General features: G+C 41.2%; 1 pseudogene; it reads right to left on the bottom strand.

Annotated features, from left to right (window-relative positions):
* Positions 1-18290: 18290 nt before the first annotated feature.
* LOC147465426 (uncharacterized) lies at positions 18291-18873 on the bottom strand (annotated as a pseudogene).
* Positions 18874-20516: the final 1643 nt, after the last annotated feature.

Below are 20516 nucleotides of genomic sequence, written 5' to 3'. Positions count from 1 at the left end.
GATAACCTAAACCTTGTCAATGCTTACAATGCTTTCCTAGAGTAAGCAAACGTACAAATGTTTAAAATGAACAAAGTTTTTGTCTTATAAGACTCTCTTTTTGTTATTTGTGCACAAATGTTAAGAAGTATGCATGCTTAGAATCAAGTTTGTGGAGACGATGACTTCCAAACACCAAGTAGACCTTGTCACTCTACTATGGAAGATTGATAGGACTAATGTGAAGACATGGTTGCGACAGCTTAGGCTCTCAAGCACCAAATGGATTAGTCATCCATTTTGGAACAATGTCGTAGGGTAAAATAGGGATCCTCTACCTGCTAGAAAAAGGACTAATGAATAGGCTTTATCTTCTCTACCCCATAGTCAAGCTCGACTATGATTTCAAGAGAGAGGTAATGTCATAATAACTAATATCTAATTCTCCTAAATGATTTTCTCATGTTAAACTGATCATTTACTATGGAAAAGTACCAGGGGAGAAAAAGTTAGAATACTGGTTAAGCTCGCAGATCGGCCACTGTAGGGATCCAAAGGAGGAAAAATAGGGATCCAAAGGGGGGCCATCTGCAAAAGAGCAACGTGCAATAATGGGCTTTAAAGACCCTAAGGTTCAACCCATTAAGACTTCCAAAATGCTAAGGTTCCAAAATTCAAAGGTTGTGTCCAATGGTCAAGCTTAGTGAAATTGGATGCTTTGTGAGTGTGCCAAAAAGTCTTTAAGACTCCTACATAGGAGGGGGCGAGCCCTGTAAGTATGGGATGATAGAGAAACACGCACACACACTCACAGGCTCCCTTTACAGAAAGGGAATAGGGGACACATGTCAGCTCCCTAGCCCAATTGCCCACAAGGTGTACTAAAATCCTGTTGGATAGCCATGGAGGTGGAAAAATGAGAATTAGGCTAGAGTAAATCTAGTTTAATTCATTTAAAAACACTTGATAAAAGAGCCAATAAGAATTAAGCTTTCTAGAAGACTATTGGCTAGTCTCCCAAGGGGTCCAATGAGCGTTCAACAGCCCCATGGCTTGCCTAATTCCTATTGGCCAGAAGACAAAGGGGTCCAATGAGAGTTTAGTTGCATTATTTAATTACCTAAAGCTCTCACAAAAGGGGAAAGGGAGACACTTGTCACAAGGCTATCACTTATGCTTCTTAAACCCTATTGGCTAAGCTTGGAGAGGTCCAATGGGAAGCCAGCAAGAGGAGTCGACCAAGAGAGAGAGGGGGCTGAATTTTCAAAGGCATTATCACACCCACACTCACACAATCTCATGTGTGAATCAAGAAGACTCTCTCTCTCTCCTTCTCAAGCTTTAATGGAAAGCTCATCACCTACTCCAAGCTTGTGAGAAGGGAGGCCTATACCAACAACTCTTGGCTTTATGATGCAAATCCAACCTCAAGAGCCAAGCTTCAATGCATGCTCATCTCCTCTACCATGCTAATTACTAAGATATGCTAAGCTTTTATAAGTGATTATGTGAGGAGATATACTTCTTTCTCGTAAGACTACTCCTTCCCCTCAATCTACTCTCATACCCTGCTAACTCTCACCATCTTTGAAGGAGTGTGAGGTCTTGGGTCTGAGATCGTGAGGGAATTGATGTTGTGTTTTATAAGTGTTTGCTTCGTGCTTGAAGCTTCCATCTTCATTGCACTAGCTAGTTATTGAAGGAACACAAAGAATTGTATTGTAAAATGTCTCCCTTGATGGGGGGAACCTATAATACAAAGCCTTTTGGAGGGGGGACCGGTTCCGTGTAAATCCGGTCCTCAACAATTGTCAATAGCTTAATTTCTCTCTCTTTTGAAGTATTGTTCATGCCTATCTAACTAGGTGTTATTATTTTTGTTGCTCTCTCCATCTAAGCACTCTTGCTATGCTCATTAGGAATCTACTCTACTGAAATGCTCACTATGTCTATGTTATTTTCCGCTACACACAAGTTACTAGGCCATTAAATGTTATAATAAACGTAAATATATGGCCACATTTGTTATCACACATATTGTTATTGGACCACTACCACATCCTTTGTCGTGGCTATTGTCACCACACTCTTTCTAATTTCTTTTGTTAATTTGCGACAATATTGGCGGTTTTGGACTTTTCCTCTTATAGTGAGTCCCAGGCATCACCACCAAAAAAATCCAAAACCAGAGCCACGTCCACTTGCCTCATGCTACAGAAGATTCCCTCGAGCATCCTAGCTCCGAGACTCTTACAGACAAAGCACAAAGAGATGCCACACTAACCCTAACTTATGTCTGAATTGCTTCATGAATGTGAATATCTTATCATCATGAGGTTGGTGCTTTATCTTGAATTGAATATTGCAACAATGCTTTAAGATGCCACGCGGTCGCAAAACTCAGCGCGAATCCTAACTTATGCATGAATTGCTTCATGAATATGAATATCTTATCATGAGGTTAGTGTTTTACGGTTTTACCTTGAAATGAACAATGCAACAATGCTTTACACAAAAAATGAGCTCGACTGTAGCATCAACGCAGCCAAGTAGTGTTTTACATTTGAACGTAGCAATAGATGGACACATGGTAGATCATATCTACTATATGTAGTCAATAAGCCATTCTCATCGTCAATGGTTGTTGTATTAGTTTGGAAAAGAGTGGAAAATGGGCGATCCTAGTTCAACAATGTCAATACAATGGTGCCTATGTGAGTTCTTGCAAACAATGCAAAATGGGGGTCAACCCCTCATATCCATGCAAATTGATCCTCTCTTTAACATCAGAAATGTGTATCATTGACCTATATATATGTTCCTTTTTGTAAGATTGTAAACAAAAAAAATAATGTGGTGCTTTTGCTATAAAATAAAATTTTGAAGCCCAATGCTCCAAGCTTGTGGTGGCACTTGTGCCAAAATAGGACCAAGCTTGGGATATTACGGCTAAGGCTATGATAGATAACTCTACGTTATGCTCGAAAGGTGGTTAGTAGAAAGAGCTTGAAGTGCATGACAAGCTAATTGCCCCTCCCTGGGCCGCCCTTAAACTTGGGGGTATGAACAAGCGAATTCCCTCGGAAATGCAACAAGGAAATTACGAAGTTCTTGGAATGAGGAGAGGTGCTCAAGTACTTTCATAATTCCATAATTTATTGGTCCCCTTGGCTCTCCAAGGCTGGAAGACTCCTGCTTAGCCCTTTTTGTGGAGAGAGGTGGCTAAGAAAATTAATAACAAAGGTATTAAATATCTTGGACAACTCTAGGATAATGCAATTGTGATTAGAAAGGAATGGACTAGTTGTCTCTCCAATATAATTTGAATGGGATAGAAAGGGTATTGATCAACATAGGTCTAGAGCATGTAAATTAGGTGTGTTTACCGCACTATGAATCTGAGCTCCAATGGAAATCTTGGCAGTGGCCTCAGAACATACACTTCTTTAAACCCCGAACCAAGGAAGTGTATTGTACACTAATGTATTTGAAGGTATGGTTCTCTTCGCTTAATAAGCAGTGGGACGTACACTGGTAGAGTCAATATAGGAGATAGTTACAAGGAATATTTGGAGCCCACTATGGCCACATAAGATGAAGGTATTCGTATGGAAGATTCTATGGGGATCCATACCAACTGAGGTGAAGGTTTCCAAGTCTAGGGGAATTGGCCCGAACAGATGTCCATAACGCAGGTTGGCTAGTGAAGACCTTTCTCACATTTTCAAGGAGTGCTCGACGATTTGTGGCCTGGCTGGTAAAATCTGCAAATGGATCCAGAAAACCTGGAAAATAGGATGATACAAGAATGATCTCTTCTTAGGAGGAAAGGTTTTCAAGAGTCAAGTACTACTCATCACCACACAAATTCTGAGATATTGTCATTTCCATCAGGTTTGGAAGGCTAGGAACATTCGTATTTTTTAGAGTACATTGGAAACACCTAAATTCGTGAAGATAATCCAAGAAACTAGAAAGGTGATTATTGCCATCGCGAAACAGATTTGACTCAAATGAGTGGAACAAAGCCTTAAGTGCCGCTATGACTAACTTTCTGGGGTAAATGCACGAGCTCTTCTCTTGCCATGGGGTGGCTCTCCTATCAGCCGATGTTATGATGACCTTGGGGAGCATGGCTCGACAAGAGCATGATAGGAACTTGTAATTGTTCTACTATATTAATATACTCTACACACAATTGTGAGTTTGGCCAAAAAAAAAAATTGAAGCGATAAGAATCAACAGGCATAACTAGACTCTAGATAACATTAAATAGGCATGAGGATGTCGAAACACTACGTCCAGAAGCATGAGAGGAACCATGCTATCAAAGACAGCGAGTAGGGGGTACCCAATGATGAAAAATGAAAAAAAAAGTGAATTTGAGTTGATTCGTCTCGCAGCAAAGAGCGAGCAGTGAAGACGGTGCTCAGAAGTTCATGTGAGGCGTCGTGAGGCTTGAGGCAGCAGAATGCAGAACAAGAAGCTACGGGGCACGAGGGTCGCGCGGAAGGAATATCAACCTTCAGAACGCTTGTGCAAGATGCAGGTGTAACGCGCAGGTGTTCATCCTTTTTTTATGTTACGGTTTCATTGCACAGGTAACATGCATGCGCATGTTGGGTTGGTTACAACAATAATCTCAGACTATGTCGCTGCAGTCCGTGTGAGTTCAAAACTCAATGTACATTTTAAAATGTTTTAATGGGACATCAAGGCTCCAGCCCTTGCAGGAGGGAGGAATATTTCCGACAAATGAATATAATATGGAAGCTACCGGTAGGGGGTACCAGCTGAGATAAATTGAAAAAATGATGTATTAATGTGGAAAGAAAAGGGGAAGGGCTTACATGCGAAAGAAAAGGGAAGGAAGGCGTGCAGGAGGGGGTAGACCAGATGGCCTCTCTTTCTGTTTTCATCTCTCTCTCTCTCTCTCTCTCTCTCTCTCTCTCAGTCAACCTGTTGCGCTCACCTCTCTTCTCTCTCGGTTTCCTATCGTGAAGGATTCTCGGTCATCTTTCATACGCGACCCCTGCAAGAGACAACTCTCTCTCTCTCTCTCTCTCTCTCTCTCTCTCTCTCTCTCTCCGTCCGCCTATGCCTCTATCTATCAACTCTGTGCTAGTAGAGTTCAACGCAGGAAAAGGTTGTTGAGGGAGACGAGCTGGTGTAGGGTGGGGAGTTGAGTTGATTACACATGATGGGGAGCGAACCAAGGGTTGTTGAGCGAGAGAGAGAGAGAGAGAGAGAGAGAGAGAGAGAGAGAAGGGGCCCAGTCACATGGCGGGAGCAGGGGGGACGGGATGTGTTGCAGGCAGAGGGGCTGAGCGAAGGAGCAGCAAGGGAATCTTTCAAGCATCCCCCAACTAATGGGATTTTATTAAAGTCTTCCCAGTAGTAGGAAGTATCAGTAGGGGGTACCCAATGATGAAAAATGCAAAAAAAAGCAAATTTGAGTTGATCCTCTTTGCAGGCTTGCAATGAAGAGCGAGGCAGTGACTCAAAAGTTGATGCGAGCCGTAAAGCGAAGGCCAAGTGTCGAGCGAGGGACGCGCACAAGGGAGGTAAGCGACAGGAGCTGTTGCACAAAAGGAAGGTCAGGAGACGGGCATGAGGCAACGTGCAGTGCATCTGCTTGCTTACTCTGGAATATGTTTTAATTCACAGGGTTCCCGTGGGTAACAATGTGTCGTGGATGGTTGGCTGGTTATGGAGGAAGCGTCAAGGTGTTAGCGTCCTTGCCGGGGCGAGTTCGACCCTTCCATTATCTTTTAGAGGGTGGGAGAGCTAACCTCAAGGTTGAACGCAAGCATGAGATTCAGGCCCTAGGGGAATCTCATGAAGGAATGAATAAACATACCAACCTGCATGGAATTGGAACGAGATCCGTCCCTAGGTTAGAGGAATTGGAGAGTCAATGGAGAGGCTCCATACAATCTCTCTCTCTCTCTCTCTCTCTCTCTCTCACACACACACACACACACACACACACACACACAAGTGGCTAGCATGCCACTGCTCTGAGTGCTGTCTCTCTCTGCATCATGTGATTCCGCCAAACCCTCTCTCTCTCTCTCTCTCTCTCTCTCTCTCTCTCACACACACACACACACACACATACACACACACACACACAGTGACGACCAACAGGGGGACTCTCTCTCTCTCTCTCTCTCTCTCTCTCTCTGTCTCTATGTGTGTGTCTCTTACGACCAGCATGGGGAGCTCTGTGTGTGTGTGTGTGTGTGTGTTTGGGGAGGGCGGAGGAAAGGGGTGTTCGTGCTGTTGCAAAAATTTGTTCTGAGCAGATCGGACCTCACCTCTGAGTCGTTCGCACTTGCAAATCCTCGCAGTGTGTGTGCGCAAGCCAGTTTGCTGGCGGACAGAGGGCGAGATCGTGGGGGGCGGGAGGGCGCCAGGGAGGAGCACGCGGGGGGGTGGTGGGGGGGGGCAGGGTACTCTCTCTCTTCGCTGACATGGAAAGGGTGGGAGGGGAGAGAATCTAGGTAGGGTATCCTATTGGGGTTTTATTTATGAGTGTGCCAATCTAACATAATATGGAAGAAAGGGGAGCCCTTTGGCGGAAGGGGGAGCCCTTTACAGGTGTCACAATTTGCGACCTGAAGGCTAAAGCCCAAAACTAAAAAAAGCCCCTTTGCACACGAAAGAGGGAGAGAGGGGGAGAGAGAGAGAGGCCGTCGAAAGGCGGCTGACCGTACTAGTATTTATATAAGGGATACCGGCTGGTCATGTTAAATCGAAAAAGAACTAGAATCAACTAATATTAGGAGAGAGAGCGAAGCCTGCAAAGGTAGAGGAAAGGGCAGCGCCATGTGGAGAATAGGGTATCAGGTAGGGATTGCACCAGCGCTAGTGCCAGGTGGGGGAAAAGACCAGATGTAGGTTGGAGGCACAATAGATGATGTGGCTTGATCGGTTGGAGTTGGAGCTGGTGTCACAAGGCGAGCACCACGTGCCAATAGAAAAGAAAAGACTAAACAGACTTTTAGCACTTCAATAACAATTGAACTGAAAGAGAGAGACAACACGCGACACGGAGTGACGGAATTCCACCCCAGAGAGTATTGGCCCCAAACCTTGGCGCCCCTTTCGGTATTTCTTTATATTGCATCAACACAGTACAAGCCTGTACTCCAAAACTCTGCACCTTCTCCAGGAAGCATGCAAGAGAATGAGCCCTAACCTCATATTTAAAGACCCTTGGCCTGAAAAGCAGTTTACATGAAAAGCCTTCAAGCTCAAAAGCTTCTGGTCCAAAGAGCAATGCCAAAAGCTGCCAGCGTAATTTATGAAAATCCGTACAGCTGCCATCAACCAATGCAAAATGCGAAAATCTGTACAGCCTGCCACATCATCATGCCAGTGCAATTTTAAAAAATGTACCACGTCATCAGCAGCTATGCAATTTTCAGTGTGTGTATGTGGGTCCTGCTTTATTTTAATCCTTTATGTCACTTGGGGCCCCATTGGATGGGGTCCCCATAAGTTGGTAGAACTTCTTCTTCTGTTACCTGTTATTCTTAGGGTTTAGGCCCCTCGGCCAGCATCTGCAAATTAGCTCCATTCTTTAGGGTTTTGACACGTCAGCATTTTGTTACATCTCCTTTTCTTCTTGAAAGAGAGTAATCGTCCGCAATTACAACATATCTGCAAAACAACTCAAGTTAGCTCAAAAATTTCGAGAGTCATTCTGAGGGACAATCAATTTGCTCTTTTTGTTAAGGAGTTAGCTTCTCCTTTCGGCTGTTTTGATCAAGGAGTTAGCTTCTTCCTTCGTTCAGATCGGAACTCTTGATATTCCGGCGTAGTAAAATTAGCCATCACACCCAGACCGTACTGATCTTCCACGGGTGTCTTGATGCACTAAAATTACATACCCAGGAAATCTCATCCAATTAGGAATATTCAGTAGTTGGCACATCACAATGCAACACAAATGCTTACATATGCATGTTACAAGACACAACAAACAGCGCCGCTGAGCACTCCCCCGAGACGAACGGTCTGCGGTATGAAGCTACTCAATGACTACCTCATCACTCCCCCCGCAAATAACCTCAAAAGGTTCGGGCCATGAGCTCAGAGGATTGTACAACCAAACGCTCCCCAGATCGCAGTCTGCGTCGCTTGAAGGTTCAAGCATACAACCAAACGCTCCCCAAGCATCGGCCTGCATCATTTGGAGGTTTTCTAGCATGCAACAAAATGCTCCCCAGGCATCGACCTGCATCGTTCCAAGGTTCAAACAATACCAAAACAATATTTCTCACTTCTCCACCCGGGAGAAAAAATTACCAATCAATGAAACAAGTATTAAAACCAGAGTCAAATATTTCAAATCGGCACCAAGACAGGTTTAAAACAGATAGCATCGATTTCAAACAAAGTTCAAACAATACTTTCGCAAACAATGTTCAAAAGTATCTAACTAGAAAAGAACTAGAGAGGTCATTCAAGGTTTTGTTTGGACAACTGAACTTTGAGGACAACGGGCTTGCCCTTCTGCATCACAGTGATGGTTCGGTTCCGGACCCGAGAGAGTTGCATCATTCTTGTCGTGCCAGGGCATGCCCAAGAGAACGTTGAAATTTCCCAACTTCATAATGTGGAAATCGACTTTTCCATGATAATCTTGTATAGTCACTGGAAGTGCACCAATGAGTGGTACAACTTTCTGAGTTTGCCCCGTGGCTAGCTCAGCTTCAATTTCTCCACCCTCTGCATCATAATCAAAGTGCATCTGCTTCAAGACTTCTAGATGGATGAAGTTCTCCATAGCTCCGGGGTACGTCAAAGAAAATAAGGGCTTTCAAGCCGTTGACTTTTCCATAAGCTCTACATAATTCATTAAAACTCTCGAGGTGTATACCATAAATATCGGGTACTAGTCCAATAGTAGGTCTAGCCTTCTTGGCCAGAGGTGGTCCCAAGGATTTATCTGACATGGGAGCAGAAGGTTGCACTGAGGACGTCGAGGCTCGCTCAAGACATGTATCAAACGTATGCCCTGTTTGGAAACATTCGAAGCATCGGCCTTCTTGTAACAAGGCGTCTCGTTGACATTGTGTCAGACGAGGCCGTTGAGGTTGGTTTTCACAGGATTTCCAAGAATTTGTTCGTTGTTGTCGGGAGTTCTGGTTAGTGGCCGGAGGTTCTTCTGTGGTAAACTCCAACTTTCCTTTCATGAGCTTGTAGCCGACCACGGCATGGTCCATAAGCTCTTGCATGGTAGAGACTTGCTTTGGAGAGACAATATTCCTGCAATGGTGATGGTAGTCCAATGGTGTAGCGCTCACACTGGTCCTCAAGGGAATGAACTTAAAGAAGGACACCGGAAGGTACACGTCAAGAAACCTTTGGTTATAGTCGTCCATGGCTTCGGTGGCAAGCATTTTCAAGTTGCCCCACTCTGCCAAAATCCGGACTTCAAACATCGAAGTCATGTAACTACATACAAAAACTATCTTGAAAGCTTGCTAGGTCCTTGGAGCATGCGGTTGTGTCGCAATTGAACTCGACCATTGCATAGCATTATCTTTAAGAAATCCTGCTGCTCGAGAAATCTTGGATTCTTATGTATAGTTCCCTAAAGCATAGATGTTGTCGAATTTTTGTAGGGACTGCAATGCTTTCTTGCGATCTTTCACCCCGGAAAAAGTGAAAAATTTGACTGTCGTGCCGCCATCTTTAAAATCGTTGGGTTGGTTAGGCACATATCCCAGGTATGGATAATAAGGGTATTCAAGTGGGCTCCAACCATTGTATTCGGGTGGCGGTGGTGGTGGTGGAGGTGGGGGCAAAGGCGGTTGCACTGGATCAGGGTCAGATGGCTGCACCATATTCCTAAAAACTCCCCCAATCAGAACAGACGGCTGAGAAGGTTGCCGGTTGGAAGCTCTCGTACTTTCTGGTGCCGGAGGAGGAGGTACCACCTGGGGCATCAGAGGGGGTAACATGTAACTCAAAATTGTTGAAAACTTGCAGCATCAGAAGATTCTGCTGAGGATGTCGCGAAAGAATGTTGTGAAGCTCGTTGAGCAGAAATTGCAAATATTCTGCTGAATCCATGAATTCCAAATCTTGGGTTCTTTATGGCTTATGCCCTGTAAGACACAACAATGAAGACGGGAGCGTGCCCGATGCGCGATGAAGTAAGGGTGGGAGTGGCTAATAAGTCTGGTTTGGTGGGAAAAAATACCTCGAATAAAATTCCAATAGCTTTGTCTGCTCTTTTGTGGGACCGGTATGCTTTCAGAAAAGCACACGCCTGATGCTCTAATACCATTGTCACAAGGAGGGCACCGCGTGCCAATAGAAAAGAACAGACTGAATAGAATTTTAGCACTTCAATAACAACTGAACTAAAAGAGAGAGATGACACGCGACACGGAGTGGCAGAATTCCACCCCAGAGAGTACTGGCCCCAAACCTTGGCACCCCTTTAGGTATTTATTTATATTGCATCAACACAGTACAAGCCGATACTCCAAACTCTGCACCTTCTCCAGAAAGCATGCCAGAGAATGAGCCCTAACCTCATATTTAAAGGCCCTTGGCCTGAAAATCAGTTTACATGAAAAGCCTTCAAACTCAAAAGCTTCTGGTCCAAAAGCAATGCCAAAAGCTGTTAGCGTAATTTACGAAAATCCGTACAGCTACCATGTCATCAACCAGTGCAGAACGCGGAAATCCATACAGCCTACCACATCATCATGCCAGTGAAATTTTTGGAAATCTGCCACGTCATCAGCAGCTACACAATTTTCAGTGTGTGTGTGGGTCCTGCTTTATTTTAATCCTTTATGTCACTTGGGGCCCCATCGGACCGGGTCCCCATAAGTTGGTAGGACTTCTTCTTTTGTTACTTGTTCTTCTTAGGGTTTAGGCCCCTCGGCCAACATCTGCAAGTTGGCTCCATTCTTTAGGGTTTTGACATGTCAACAGTTTGTTACAGCTAGAGCCTTTGTTTTTAAATTTGTGGATGGGTAGATCCTGCAAAATAGTGCCTTACCGCATCTGGTTAGGAGGATGATCTTGTGGTTGGTATTCCGAGATGAAGTTCGAATCCATCGTCGCCAGTTTTACCTGGTAATCAAAACGATATAGGCTCCTTAACAGGAAGGCCTGGGATTTGAAAGAATCACTTGTATAAACGTATATAATAATAAACATCGAGCCGGGTAGTAGGTGTGGCCAAAGCGAGTATAAGGTGTTCACGAGGAGAATTCAAGAGATGTTAACACTAGAATGGTAACATGACACTTTTATGTCCTTGGACACTTTTGTGTCCTGTTAAGTGACCATTTTGCTTGAATTATTTGAAGAGTATGAAAATGAATTTATAGGTGCTATATATCCACAAAGTTTCCTTATGAGCTGAAAAAAACTTAGCATTTTTTTTTGAGTATCGATCTCACCATTAACCTTACTCTTGCACAACATTTTTGAACCTAAACTGTGTGAAAAAACAGGTCCTATTTTTGGCTTTTTTTCAATTTTTGGCAACTATACCACTCTAAACCTCATGTTTGTGAGGTTTAGATGTCTAGAGGTTAGGCCTTCATAGTTCTCAACATGTTTTGATGCTTGTAGGGAGAGCTAAGTGTTAAAATTGAAAGTTATGACCAATTTACAAGAATTGCATAATCCAGTTTTTTGGCCAAAATTAGCACTTTTATGATTTTTTTGGTGGATTTCTTGATATCCAAATTCAATTTTGATTTTGTAAGTGTAATGTATAACATAAAGCTAATCTTCCTTGAGTTTTGGGGGACCTAATATGCTATATAACATAGTATATGATGATGGTTGAGTTTTTTGATTGCTGTAGAATACTATACATTTTAGAGTAGCAAGTATAACTTTCTCAATATTGCTAGTTTCTTAGGCCAATTGTGTGTATTTTGTAGTTAGTGACCATATCTAATCATAGACTACAAACTTGGCTAGATATTGAGTAGTTTCTATGAGTTTCTAGAGGTCATAATGATAAACCCAATTTTTTCATGTTTGCTGTATTTAGCACTTTATCATTGCCCCCAAGGTTCCAATTGTAAGAGATCCATTATCCTTTTGACATGCTCCATGGCTCCTTTTGAATCCAGAGGCCCAAAGGGAACTAAGAAAACATGTATATAGTATCTGTATTGAGCGTGACTATAGAAACTTTGATGATAGGTCCGCAGAATGGAAAAAATGCAACTTTTTTGTACCTATTTTTTTGCCCAAAAAAAAAATTAGTGAGGTAAAAGCAACCATATGTTTTGGTCACCAACCCATTGAAGTTAACGGGGCATTTTATCTCATGTCCTACAAAAATCTCCACTCTTATTTATATGCAATCAACCGTAAGAAATTGTTGTTTTGGGCAAAATGCACTGGTCCATCAACTTTGGAGGCTTGTAGTGACCAAGGGATGAGAAAAATTACAAGTTTCTCATTTTTTCCATATGTAGTAGTGATTGAACTATAAGCTCATGAAAGGATTTTTCAAAATGAGTGGATCTACTATGGTTTTGGAAATTTTTCCCAAAACCTTGAAAGGACACTTTTATGTCCTGTTAGGTTACCATTCTAGTCTTAACTTAATCAAAACTGAAAGTTAAATCAGCGAGTGGTAGTGTTGAATATAAGGTGAAAAAGAAAGGAGACGTGCCCTCTCTCTCTCTCTCTCTCTCTCTCTCTCTCTCTCTCTCTCTCTCCCTAAAGCTTGGCCATGCCGATCGTGCAAGGGCCCCCAGGGGGGGGATAGGCCTGCATAGAGGTTGCGGGCATTCAAGCAAAACCTTAAGGGATGAAGGGAGGAATCTTCGAAACAAATGATTTTTTTAAACGTAGAGCGAGGTAGACATTCAAGGTGCATGAATATACTCTTACAAAAAGATAAATGGAGGCTGCAAGAGCAAGCGGCAAGCCATAAGAAAAGCAAAACCTATTTCTAATTAGGCTTATATTGTTTTTAGAGCAGGTGCGCCAATCAGGGCCCCTCCCCTTTAAGTGCCACGGGGTCATATAAAGCATGGGATCAACGGTGCTCATTCAAAAAGAGGGGCGCACGTAATCTGGCCCGTCGATCTTTAAAAACTAAACTCGGGATCCCGAGTTTAGTTTTTTTCTGAAGTTTAGTTTTGGCAAGAGGGATTATGGATGGCGGCGCTCTTAATGACTTGAATGATGTGATATACTTTTAAGGATAATATTCTCCAAAAAAAAAGATCTTTCCCATAAAGTTACAAAAGTGGGAGTTAATGTCATCATAAATGTGACGGCACCACCTACCAAACTAAGCTCGGGAGGTAAATCTAATCTCGGGTTCCCGAGATTAGTTTTTAGCAGTGACGGGTCGAGGTGGATTCACATTACTTTTCATGGCTAATCAAGCAACCCAACATCTATATGCATGATATGGAGCATGAGTCTATAGAAAATGGAACCCCTTTTTGGAGAAAAAGCTAGTGATCATTCCTCGTCTTCTTCGAGCTATGAATCAATTGAATCCTCAAGTGATGATGGGTTACACCGGGGGTCTTTGCAACGCTTTCAAAGTTTTGAAGCTAGCCATTCTACTTCTCAAAGAGGTACTCTTGATCCATTCTCATACGTGTCACATGTTTATTTCTACTTCAACAAAGACACATACAACCTTATGATTGAAGCATTGCAAGGAGATCTATGTGTAACATTGGAACATGTCAAAAGTTGTACCCATTCGGTGGATTTAAAGAAATGGAGAAGAATAAATGATAATTTAGAGCTTGCAAGGAAAGAAGGTAATGTTCTTTGCCTTTGTCTTAATATAGCTCCCAAGTTGCGGATTGCATGCATTGAGGATTGGGAAAGTATTATCCAACAAGCCCATCTTGATGAGACTCAAGGTAGACATCGTGATGTTAATGACACAATAGAGGAGGTGAAGTCAAAATGGTATGTTGGTATTCAAAAGCATGGAATTTCCATTACTTACATTAGGGACTTTGTCAATACATGCGAGTGCAAACACATTAGGAATGAAACTGCTTCACAATCATGGCACCAAAGGATGGACCTCAATAGGGAGCCTCCCATGATACTCACTACAAAAAGGAAAAAAGTGGAAGAGCAGTTTAAGTGTATAATGATTGAGTATAAGACAAGGTTTCTCCGAGTACGTTCAACAAAGACTTATGGCTCTTTGAAAACCATTGTTGACTATAAATGCCATACTAGGGGAGGTGAACCTAGACTAAAAGGAGGCAAGAAGAGATTGTGTACATCCAAGAAGTGTGGTTGTAGCTTCAAAGTTCAAGTAGAGTATAAGCAAGACTTAGACAATGTTCAAATACTTCTTCATCCTCACCATACGGGTCATGAACTGGGAACCAGAAATGACCCAGGTACCATCTCCCCGTCCACCCTTCGGTATTGGAAAGTTGTATACAAGATTTATTTGATGTGAGAAGCTCTCGACATGTAGCTCAAATGTCTATGTCCAAAGAAAACCTCCATATGCAAAAAGCATCTCTCCTTGAGTGCACTATTTTCAAGTTCTTCATGATTCCCCAAGGGATTGCTTCTTTGTCATATCTTGTATGCCATGCAGGTACATATCTTTACTTTTTCTCTTTGAATTAGAAAGATTGATGTATTTAAATCATAAATCCCTACATAAAAGTGCAGCGGACGTGTCCAAGGATGATTGGGAGTCAATGTACAAGGAAGCTTTGGATCTCAAGAAACAAAATAAGGTATGTACATATTTTTTGTGATTTTACTCCTTTGTTGCCGTCCTTTGTGAAAAATAACATCATGAAATATTATAGGTTCTATATTGTCAACCTTATAATCTAGAGGCCGTGATGATAAAGATAAGCCATTTATACTTATCATTCAAGATGACTGGATGTTGCAAATGGCGATATCACATAATAATGCATGGGCCATTAATAGTACTTTCAAAACGAACATATATGGTCTACCATTATATGCTGATGTCTTACCAAATCAACTTGGAAATGGCATACCCATATGGTTTATGATGTGCACATGTGATCCGGGGTCTCACCATGAGCTTATTGCTTTAGAAAGGACGTTAAGTCTAATTTTCTCTCGAATGGATAGTATCCGTCCAAGTGCAATTGTAATTGATAAATCCCAACAAGAAATGAGGATCCTCATTCTTGGGCCATTGGTGAAGATGGAACTTGGCAACAAATCTCTTGTCGAGTGTTGTTGTGATGGTTCCATGTAAAGAAAGCACGGGTGGAGAATCTTCTTCCACAAGTAAGTAAATTTTACGCATTGTTGTCATGACCTTATCATCCTCTCATCAATTCTTTAAGATTTATCTATATGCAGGTCCCCAAAGAGATAAGAAAGAACATCTATACAAGCTTGTCCAATCTTATGCATAGTGCTACAAAAGAGGACTTTGAAGGACGCTATCAAGTATTTCTAAGTAAGTACTCACAATTTTCCAATGTTCAGCGGTATGTTTCAAACGCTTGGTATGGACATAGTTGCATGTGGAGAGCAATGTGGCCTAAGTGGGGAAGATTGTTCATTTATGGAAATGTTGATACAACAAAATTGATTGAAAGATTGTGGAAATACATTAAATACACACTTCTAGATGCTTGTATAAATCAATCAGTAGTTGAGTTGCTACACGCTCTTGTGGGAGATTCTAAGACAGGGAATTGAATGGGTGGAACACTATCTCGTTTCTTCAAGCAAAAGCAAGAGATAGGTACAAGACTAACTCTATGATATATGTTGGGCCATAGTTTTATGTATTAATATTGTGTATATGCACCTGACTCAGGTCGCTTATCTATAGCCACACCTCAAGGTTACAAGCAAGAGAGAAAATTTTACAAAATTACAAGCATGATCAAACAAGCCTACAAGTATTGTATGACATGTCTTTGCTATTCAAAGTAAGAAGTACATCAGACCCAACCTCATGGTATCATGTAAGCCTGCAAAGCAACTACTGTGATTGTGCAGATTGGAGCTTCCAGTGCAAACACATCTATGGTGTTAACTCATTGTTTTGAAGATTTGAAGGAACTTCTACCTACTGTAGATAATCATTCGAATCACAATTTACCGGAAAATGTTGATGAAAAGGACGACGAAGATGGAAAAGAGAAGGTGTGTGCAGAGAATCTATCAAATTGTATTGGAAGTCTTAAAGACATGCTGAGTCTCATTCAAAAAAGCTTGCATGAAAGAGATAAAAAAGGATTGAATACGCTTTGGAACCAACTCACCACGTCAAAAGATGTATTGTTCTCAAGCATGTGTCTCAAAACTGTGGACATGCCTACACAAGGAAGTGTACGTCAAATACAAGAAAATGTAATACGAACTCGACTTGGCCATGGTTGCAAGCCAGAGAAGAAAGTGGTTGATTCAAGTGAGCCGACATCTCAAACCGGAGTGCAAATGGAGTCTACTTTTATACCAAGGAAGCCGACATCTCAAACCGAAGTTCTTAGATGAAAGCATCAATGAGGACGAAGTCGTGTCCGTTTTCAAAAGTTTCCTCAGATTTGGTGTCCACATTGCTACTCCAAAACTATGGTGGTTGACTCCAAAACCACTTTTGTCTTCAATACATGCCAGGCGTTACTTCCCTTGTCAAAAAAGCATGCTCTTGAAGAGACTTCAGATTGCTTGTTAGGGAGGGTTGTGCAAGTATGTGATGATGAAAATAGCTTTTGGGCTAAAATCTCCTCTTGTACCTATGGTTCCTCAAATGAGGATGAGAGATTCTTTAATCTACGACTTTTAAGTGGGGAGGAGATGCCTTGTGTACAGGCATCTCAATTAAGAGTCATTCTAAAGTATATCGAACAAGGACCTACGATGTTAAAGTTTATTTGAATATAGTTTCGTTCAAATATGATATCAAAAGAGTTGTTTTTTTAGATGGGACTTTTGCATAAGCACTATACATTCAGGTCTTACTACTCCCACAGCTAGAATTAGATCCCGAGACTATAACTTTCAGAGAGTAGATGTCTCTCTGAAGAAAACTAATCTCGGGATCCCGAGATTAGTTTTTATAGAATGAATATATTCACGTGAATCTATATAAAAACAGGAAGCATGATTGAAAACCAAAATTGGAAACGCAATTGAAAACGTAAATCACACAGTTGTACTCAAAAACCATACAAAAAACGCATAATCGACAACCATAACCGACAACCATAACCATAAACGCAAACCACAACCGGATATGTAACTCAAAACCATACCGAAAACGTAAACCATAACCAGAGTCGAAACCATAACCATAACCGGAAACACAAACCATAACCGGAGTCAAAAACACTTACCATAACCATAACCGACAACCATAACCATAAACGCAAACCATAACCGCATATGTAACTCAAAACTATACCGGAGTCGAAAACACTTACAAAAACCATAATCGGCAACCATAACCATAAATGCAAACCATATCCGGATACGCAACTCAAAACCATACTGGAAATGTAAACCATAACCGGAATCACTTACCATAACTATAATCAAAAACCATAACCATAATCGACAACCAAAAATGCAAACCATAATCGGAGTCGAAAACACTTACCATAACCATAACCGACAACCATAAACATAAACGCAAACCATAACCGGATATATAACTCAAAACTATACCGAAAACGCAAACCAAAACTGGAGTCAAAAATACTTACCATAACCATAATCGGCAACCATAACCATAAATGCAAACCATAACCGGATACATAACTCAAAACTATACCGGAAACGCAAACCATAACCGGAGTCGAAAACACTTACCATAACCATAACCATAACCATAAACACAAACCATAATCGGATACGCAACTCGAAATGATGCCGAAAATGTAAACCATAACCGGAATCACTTACCATAACCATAATCAAAAACCATAACCGACAAGCAAACCATAACCGGATATGTAACTCAAAACCATACCGGAAACGTAAACCATAACCGGAGTCACTCACCATAGCCATAATCGGCAACACATAATCCGGAGTCATGATCATAAACTACATTAAAAACCATGACCATAAACCATAACTGGACACCATGACCATAAACCGTAACTCGAGACTACACCAAAAACCATAACCATGATCATAAACCATAACGGAAAACCATGACAATAAACCATACTAAGGTTTTGTATCAAAATTAACTCCAAAAAGTTGTTAGCCAAGTCGTGTCTGAAGAGCATACATAGATCAAGTCATACCATCACTACACGAGTCTAAAAGCTACATGTATAGAAAAAATCCATTGTCTATTCCTTTTGCAATGGAGCTTCTCTAAGTGCTTGTGCCAACCATTCTCTAAGATCTCCTTTCAATATCCCCACATCTTCATGTTGAAACCATTTTCTAGAAAGCTGTCATAAATACAAGTAGTCAAAAGCTTCCACAAACACCTACATATAACCCTTAACAAAACAAACAACATAATGGATTACCCAAGAACGTGGCGGACGACCGACCAAGCCACCCTCAATAAGCATGCGCATGCATTTCATCACATACCATCCAATCATGAGCATTTGGCTGTTGTGGAGTCTATACTAAGAAACAAAACAAATTATATTTGAATGCCAAAAGATACATTGAGATTTTGTAGAGCACTCACCTCAATAGTTTCATATCCTATCGACTTTATTGAATCCAATAGCTCGAACTATACAACTTGATCCGTACAATATTTTTCAAAATGTTCACAGGCTCTAAAACAAGGAAAACAAGAAGCTTATGCAATGAGACTAAAATTATTTAGCATACATAGCCTCTGCAAGTATACCTTTGTAGAACATCCCAATATTCGTGAGCTGAGCGTAGAATGGACAAGGAATCAAACATAAAAATCATGACCTTTTTCGAGGAAGTCCATCTATACGTAGAAGATGCGAGTTGTACAAAATGATAAGAGTCCAATGGAATCTAAACATAGGTAGGGTGCCATACATTTTAATAACATACCATATACAAACAAAAGATGGTGAATATTATTATTACCTATGGAAAATTGGAAAGAAGGTGGAACTATGGCTTCCAAGATCTGGAGAACCAAAGAAGTTCTTCATGATATTTTTTCCAACCTTCTTCTCCCGCAGAAAAGACAACCATAAGCTATCTACAAACCACACTTGCTCGAGAATGTGTGTGGGTAATGTATGCTCCATCCAACTATATACACCAAATATATATATGTATGTATGTGATAGCAAATGCATATCATTTTAAGTATTCGAAAAGAATAAAAGCTAAAATTCATACATAGCAAATAGGTTCATAGCCATTGTTGATGCCTCAACATCAAGCTCACTCTGTTGGAACGATTCAATCATGTCAACCCCAAGGTTAAAACGTACATATTTTAAGTGGGAAATGACTCCTCTACTACAATAGTAAAAATATCATAGAATAAGAAAAAAGTATAACTTGAAAGTTACGCAACTAGCCTATCGCTAAAAAACATGCAGATAGCTTACCTGACAGTTTCTTCTGGACTTAGCGGTATGGGACTTTTACAATCAATCACGCCCTGGCAAATCTCAATTGCGACATGAGTTTCATCTTTGGATTATTGCAATTTCTTATAATCAAATATTGGCTACTGATGATGTTCTATGGCTGATTTATTTATTTATTTATTTGATATAGATTCAAAAATACCTGATGAATCTCCTGTGTGAATCCATCCATTGCCTCAGGTTCACGCTTTCTTTTGGTCTTTAGCTTTTACGGAGGAGCAGGAGGAAACTCCATTTGACTTGTGCTTGCATCCTGGTGGTGAGTACAATCAAAGAAGTTATTTAAAAATAGTATATATATTGTTTAAGAGACAATGTACGTGAGCACTATACCGGTGTGGTTTCTATTTTTGATGTAGAATTACTCTTCTTGCTTCCTTTACCCGATGTTTGTATGCGCTTCTATTGAACATTATAATTCATGAGAATTTAGGACACATATATAATAATGCAGTATGTAAAAAATATTGAAACTTGCAGCTTTATCATAGCCATCCGAAACTCATTCTATGACCAACTTCTCTCGTGTTGGGATGCGTGAGTCCCATGATGCTAGCTCAGCTTTGAAAAATTCATCTATCCATGACTCCTTTGTTATTTTTCCTTTCTTCTTATGTGCACAAAGCACCCTTCCCCGCTCTCCCTGTTCTCTCTTGCTTTTCTTGTATGTCTTTCTGGCATTCTTAAGCTTTTTCTCAACATTGAAAATTTGAGACTTTCTTTGAATGCGTGACCTGGAAGAAGTGGGTTTGTGAATTTTTGCATTTTTCTTTGGCCAACCTATTGGAAGCGGTGGCACGACTACATTTTCACATTGATGCTTTCTTTCAAGGTGGCGTTTCATATCCACTCTCTTCTCAAAACACTTATGTTTGCTTATACATGCTTCAGAAGCTAAACAATACCGTCACCACCTCCCGGATTCATCTTGGTTACATTTGAAATCGTTATTTTTCTTAACAATAAACA

This window comes from Adiantum capillus-veneris, chromosome 1 (genome assembly GCF_014529385.1).
Source record: "Adiantum capillus-veneris isolate H3 chromosome 1, ASM1452938v2, whole genome shotgun sequence".
Lineage (NCBI taxonomy): Eukaryota > Viridiplantae > Streptophyta > Polypodiopsida > Polypodiales > Pteridaceae > Adiantum > Adiantum capillus-veneris.
Note: the sequence above shows the minus strand (reverse complement) of the source record. Positions and strands in the feature narration are given on the sequence as shown.